Source organism: Halichoeres trimaculatus, unplaced genomic scaffold (assembly GCF_033239565.1).
Source record: "Halichoeres trimaculatus isolate MK-OKI-2021-1 unplaced genomic scaffold, fHalTri1.1 fHalTri1_scaffold_1, whole genome shotgun sequence".
NCBI classification, from domain to species: domain Eukaryota; kingdom Metazoa; phylum Chordata; class Actinopteri; order Labriformes; family Labridae; genus Halichoeres; species Halichoeres trimaculatus.
Genome location: NW_027437179.1, coordinates 18301264 through 18307263, shown reverse-complemented (window position 1 = coordinate 18307263; position 6000 = coordinate 18301264).

Genomic DNA, 6000 nt, shown 5'->3' with positions numbered 1-6000 from the left:
AGTAAAATGTGAAACTAGCTTAATTAAAACACTGTAAAAGTGTCCAGTACATATGAAGTGATATTAACATATTTAGCCAATATCAAGCACACTATACTGCTGCCAGCCAGTAAGTTTTCCCCTTTTAAAAGTTTTGTGCAATAGACAGGGTAAGAAACATTTCAGACAACAGCTAGTGCCACCACTCAGCATCTTTCTTCCCATCTGGGCTCAGCAGAAATAAGCTGTCACTGTGTTGGAGTGTTTCTTATAGTTATCAAACACAGAGAATAAAAATTTTTTTTTTTAAATGATTCAAGGTAAGTTAGTGAGTTGGTGAAATACAACCTCATGGATTGTGTTGTTTGGCCCGACAAATCACACTGATGGTAGATGGTCTTTACAGCTAAAAAGGAAGGAGAGATTAATGAGGAATGTCAGGTAACTGCAGGGAATCTAAACCTTCACAACTCATCTTTCTCCCCCTGAATACTTCAACCTGTTCTTACCTTGGATGTTTAAACTGAAGACATTCATTTTAGTCCAGAGTTAAAGGACAAGTACAGTAATACACAAATCAAATGCAGGGAAATGACAACAACCGTCAGGCTGCTTCAGGTTATTCTGTTGAAAAGTCACCACCATATAATATGACTGGAACTAAATTGTTTTTTGTTGTCCATTTTTTGTTGTTGTTTTCAATTGTCCCACATAATGAAAAACACATTTTCTTTGCCTATACAGCTATACCTTCATCATCTTCTTCTGCTGTTTGCACAAACCAACATAAAAGTCTGTATTCAGTCCCAGCACCAGAGAACCAAAAACACCACTGGCTGCTTTGTATTTCAAAATGTGTCAGCAACAGTTGGTACCAATTTCATTGTTCGTTTGTCCTGACCACCTCACCGCTTCAACAGCAAGGGCCAGCCACATAAACCTACATGAAAAAAGGCCAAAAAGTTGGAATGAAACTCAAACTTTTACAAACCACTCGGAGTCGTGCTGTTGTAACAGGGGCTTCACATGAACAGGGCGACGTAAGCAACAGAGACAAACATGAACACATCTGCCAATGGCAAACTCAGCAAATTCTGGTATCAGAAAAAGATTAAGTTAAACACAGAACTTTGTACCAATGCAACATAAATAATGTAAGATAAAGAGTCAATGTGCAAAAAAGACTAGTGCCATATCATTCCCATCATCATCATCATCATCATCATCATCATCATCATCATCGTCATCATCATCGTCATTATTCAGATCTGACTACGATAACCCCTATGCACGCCCTGAAACCATTTGTTGCTCTGTTCTTGGGATGTCTCTGATGGACATAACGTTTCAGGCCCAACAGTACGGTGATGATCCAAATGAACATAAAAAGGATTTGAAGCAATAAGAGCAACCATTTACAGGCCTTTTATTTTACTTTCATTAAAGATGCTATGAGGGGGATCTGTTTCAATTGCACTCCCTCGTCACCTTGTGGCCTGGAGTCTCTGCACACTGTCGTAAGTTACTTTTAGTGAGGTGTGTGTCTGTGTTGGAATTAAATGGAGATCAGATCAAAACAAATATTCTTTGTTTAAGACAACTTTTCACTGGATACGACGTGCAGAGGTAAGGTATTTATCGGTACAGTTACGTAGCGCTACGATATGAAACGTCAAGCAAACATCAAGCAAATGTAGTGGCTATATGTTAGCAACATCGGCAGCCCAGTGCGCCTCCGACATATCTGTAGCCTAACATGACAACAAGTTGAGGCACTCAGTTTGTGAGTTTATGTTTGGCGCAGCTGGCAGCCCAGTGCTCTTAGATAAGTCCTTAGTGTATAACGTTAGGGAATCCTGGTTAGCTATGTCCTGCTAGTCATCTACCAAGCAAAGCTGACATAACCTCACTCTTCATTTTATTGATAGACTCTCAAGTTTGAACAGACCTGAGCTAATTAGCCTTTAGCTCATGCTGCATCACCCTCCCGTTTAGCTTTCTTCTGCTCTTCTGTCCTTTTTGTGTCTGACAGTTAAGCTCCTGTGTCCACCATCACTACAAAATTAGTCACAGAAATCTTTTTCAGCAGAGAAAAACACAGATCTCTCTACTACTTAACTTCTTCAGGTGTTGTCGTAGAGACCTAGACGTGCTGTAAATCAATCCGGTCCTGGTCGACCCGTCCTGGAAGCTAAGAAGTAGCAATTTAAAATAACCTGTAACCAGCAAAATTGGTGCTGATAATCTCATTTCAAAGAGTGGATTACAATCAGGCATATATCTAGAAGGGAGCCTTTTCAAGATCATTTCAAACTCCTCACAGCCCCTTTAATACCTACATACTTTTCGCACCGGTAAGTAAAGTTTCCAACCAGTCTCTGTTCCTCTTCTCCATCAGCTCACGGAGCTTAAACAGAGGACAAACGTTACCACTCTGCATGTCTGTAATAGCCTGCTCCCTACTCCCAAAACAATGTTTGGGAGTCAACCAGTGCAGCATTTCATGACCATAGCATCCTCACCCTCTCAGATCAACCAGATTTTTTTTTCTTTAACCACAGAAGCTGCAGCCCTTTGAACAACCTGACACCTGTCAGCTGCGACGGTTAGCTAACCAAGCTCAAAAGGCCTCCTTCTTCAGCCTGACAGCTTCCTTCACCGCTGATGTCCACCAGTGGGTTTGAAGGTTACAAAGTTTTAAAAGACTAAACTTTTCCTGACTCATTTATTTAAGAGTAAACAGGGAAATACTTTGGATTTAAAGACAGATTTTAGTATTTGGCAGCAAACACACCAGATATGTTTTACATCAGTTCATAGACAACAAAACTGGTAAATGTATACATGAAGAATGGAATATTTGTTAGTTGTCCATAAAAATGACTAAAGAAATTCTTGTTTCTTTATTAACTTTTGAATTAAAGCAGAGCAGCTGTTGGCTTGTGACTTCATGTGAACAAAGTCTTGTGATCAGTTCAGCAAGTGTTACTTTAAACCACAACTATCCAGTCAAATACAAATACAAGTTTAATATATAGATTAAAAACAGATAGGGGCTATGTCTGCAGCTGTCATCAATCACTTAAGCATCAGTGGATCTGAAGATGGAGCAGTCCATCTATTTGACTGCCTTGTCATGCTCACTTAGTCCTCTACAGTCAGGAAGTTTCCAGCCACAGAAGTCAAAGTGCGTCTGTTGTTGCTCCTAAACCCAAACAGACATTTTTTTTTTGTAACAATGGAGACAGCTAGAAGTCGTCTCTGACCTGTTTTCTGCTTCTAGCATGCAGAAAAAAGTCTACATGAATGCTTCTCCACAGCTACGAGGCATGCTGACAATCAAAAGGCCACACAAAAAGCTATTGTTTGTAGAAATGTTTATCCCGAATGTACCTTCATTATGTCTACTTTGTTTTCTGCTACAGGCCAGTACTGAGGTCAGAGCACAGATGCATATCGGATTTGTGTTTTTCTTGGCTGACTGAAAGCTTATTAGCATGCTGTGAGGATCTCTGTGTGACTTCCCTTGTGGTGGAGATCAACTGTGTGCCTGTGCATACCCTGCAAAAGCTATTCTGTGAGCGTATATTGGATAATGTCACAGTTCAGTTATGTATGCCACGGCCACACGATTGTGACTGCATTAAACTGGATTATTCAAACACTGACCTCATGCTTTGTGTACTTGGCTTGGGGTGTACACAGCGACATAGTCTCAATGTGTTGTCAAGAAGCTGTCACTCTTTGTTGTCGACTCTTACTGGACCAGTTCCTGAAGGAGAGGGGGGGACACCGGGAAAACCATGAGAAAACTCTTAGCTGGTGCTGGATCAGCATGTTTCAGTCCTGGTTTTTACTGTTGACTGTGTGACCAGCCCTGCAGCCTGTCTTTGACTCCAACATGCTTAAGATGAGTTGGTACTTTGATGTAGTGATGCATAAAGGGTTCAGAGAATGCACCATGCAGTGGTCAGGCAATAACTCAACTTCAAAGTGAACCATGTGTTGTTTGTCAGGCCGGCTGAGAGGGACGTGATTCACTGTGTTTTATTTTTTTAATGCTGTAAACACTGAACCCCTACACAGCACCTCTTGTCCTATCTTCCATGTGTCCTTGTTTTAAGACTTTTTACCCCTCACTAAATCGTGTGTATTACAGGCCTTTCAATACCAGAGGCTGGGGTTGAAAGTGCATCTGGAGCTGAACAGAAAATGAAATTCAGTAGAATAAGTGACACAGGAATTTGATTTGATTTCATTGGATTTAAACTTCTAGCATTCAAAATTCCAGCTCACATCTCTCACCTGTTTCAGCTGAGCAACAGTAGAGGGCGTTTTACTACAACATTACTGCCTCTGAGCCAGGATACTACTGCATGACATCAGTTCAGTCTCTGCTCGACTGAATCAATATCATGAACAAAGAAGCTTCAGACAATCATCTCCTCCTGACCCTGACTGTGACAAAATACACACAAACGCACTCACAAATTCCTATGGTGACATATTGATCTGTCCCTTTCTGACAGAGTCCTTGGCCCTGATGTTGAATGTGCGACACCCAGGCGTGGGACTCACAGCTTTATAATGGTGAATTGGGGCAGAAAACAGAGATTGCACCGCCTTCAGAACATCAGTCACACTCAGAGATTTGAGTTACAGCACAGGCAGTGACAGTTCGTCTGCCACAGGAAGTGCTCTGTTGACTCTGTCTGCTCGCATGGCTTCAAGACAGCGATGATGTCAGGGAGGAGGGGTGTGGTGTGCAAGACTGGCCACAAGGTGGCACTGTGGGGTACAAACGGTACCTCAGTTGTTCACCATTATTCAGGTCTGACTTTTTTCATTTGTCTGTGTTTACGTCAAAGTGCATTCATCATACAAGGACATTTTCTCTCTCTTTAAGTGTGTGCACAGGCTGCACATTTTACATTTAACAGCATATTCACAACGTAAACACCAACACATCTAGATACGTAATTCAATTTACCTCTCTGGATGTAGATCCAACTTTTTAGCAAAATGTCTCAAAACCTCAACACAATAATTTACATATTAGAAATAGATTCATAAACCATAAATGCACAAACCTCCCCCATACACCACGGACCAGGTTGAGGACTATGAGTGATAGGCCTTCTGTGTCGCTTCAAGTCTCTTGAATGCCCTACCTGACACACTAAGAGCAACAAATGCTAGTGACTGTTTTATAAAGGGGCTAAAAATATTTCTTTTTAGCAAAGCTTTTAGTCACCTTTGGTGCTTTTAAGATTGCCTGTTCTATACTGTTTTTTAATCCAACTGCTCTTTTCTTGTAAACTGTCTTATTGCCCCATTTTATCTTTTCAAATTTCTTATTCTCTGTTTTTAGTAAGTTTTAGCACTTAGAGATCCTTGGATAAAAGGACTTTTTACATAAAATGTATCATTGTTTTTATTATTATTATTATTATTATTATTATTATTATTATTATTATTATTATTATTATTATTATTATTATTATGACAAATTTATTATTATTAATAATAATAATAATAATAATAATAATAATAATAATAATAATAATAATGGATAAAAATAATTGTCATTGTCATAACTATTGCTATAATAATAATAATAATAATAATAATAATAATAATAATAATAATAATGGATACAAATAATTGTCATTGTCATAACTATTGCTATAATAATAATAATAATAATAATAATAATAATTATTATTATTATTATTATTATTATTATTATTATTATTATTATTATTATTATTATTGTAAGCATAACGGGCTGTAAGAAAATCTTCACTTTAACACCCATGTACTGGTCTGACTCCAAATTTGATGGATTCTGTTTCCAAAATAACCAACAAAATTTACAAAGCCTACTTCAACGTCATGATGCACCGATTACCTAAATCTCTGCATTCTTTCAGACCTGAAGTCTCCCTGGTGTTATCACAGACGTTTTAACTGTTTCCCAGATTTAGCTTACCTCCTACCGAGCCTATAAACAACATAAAC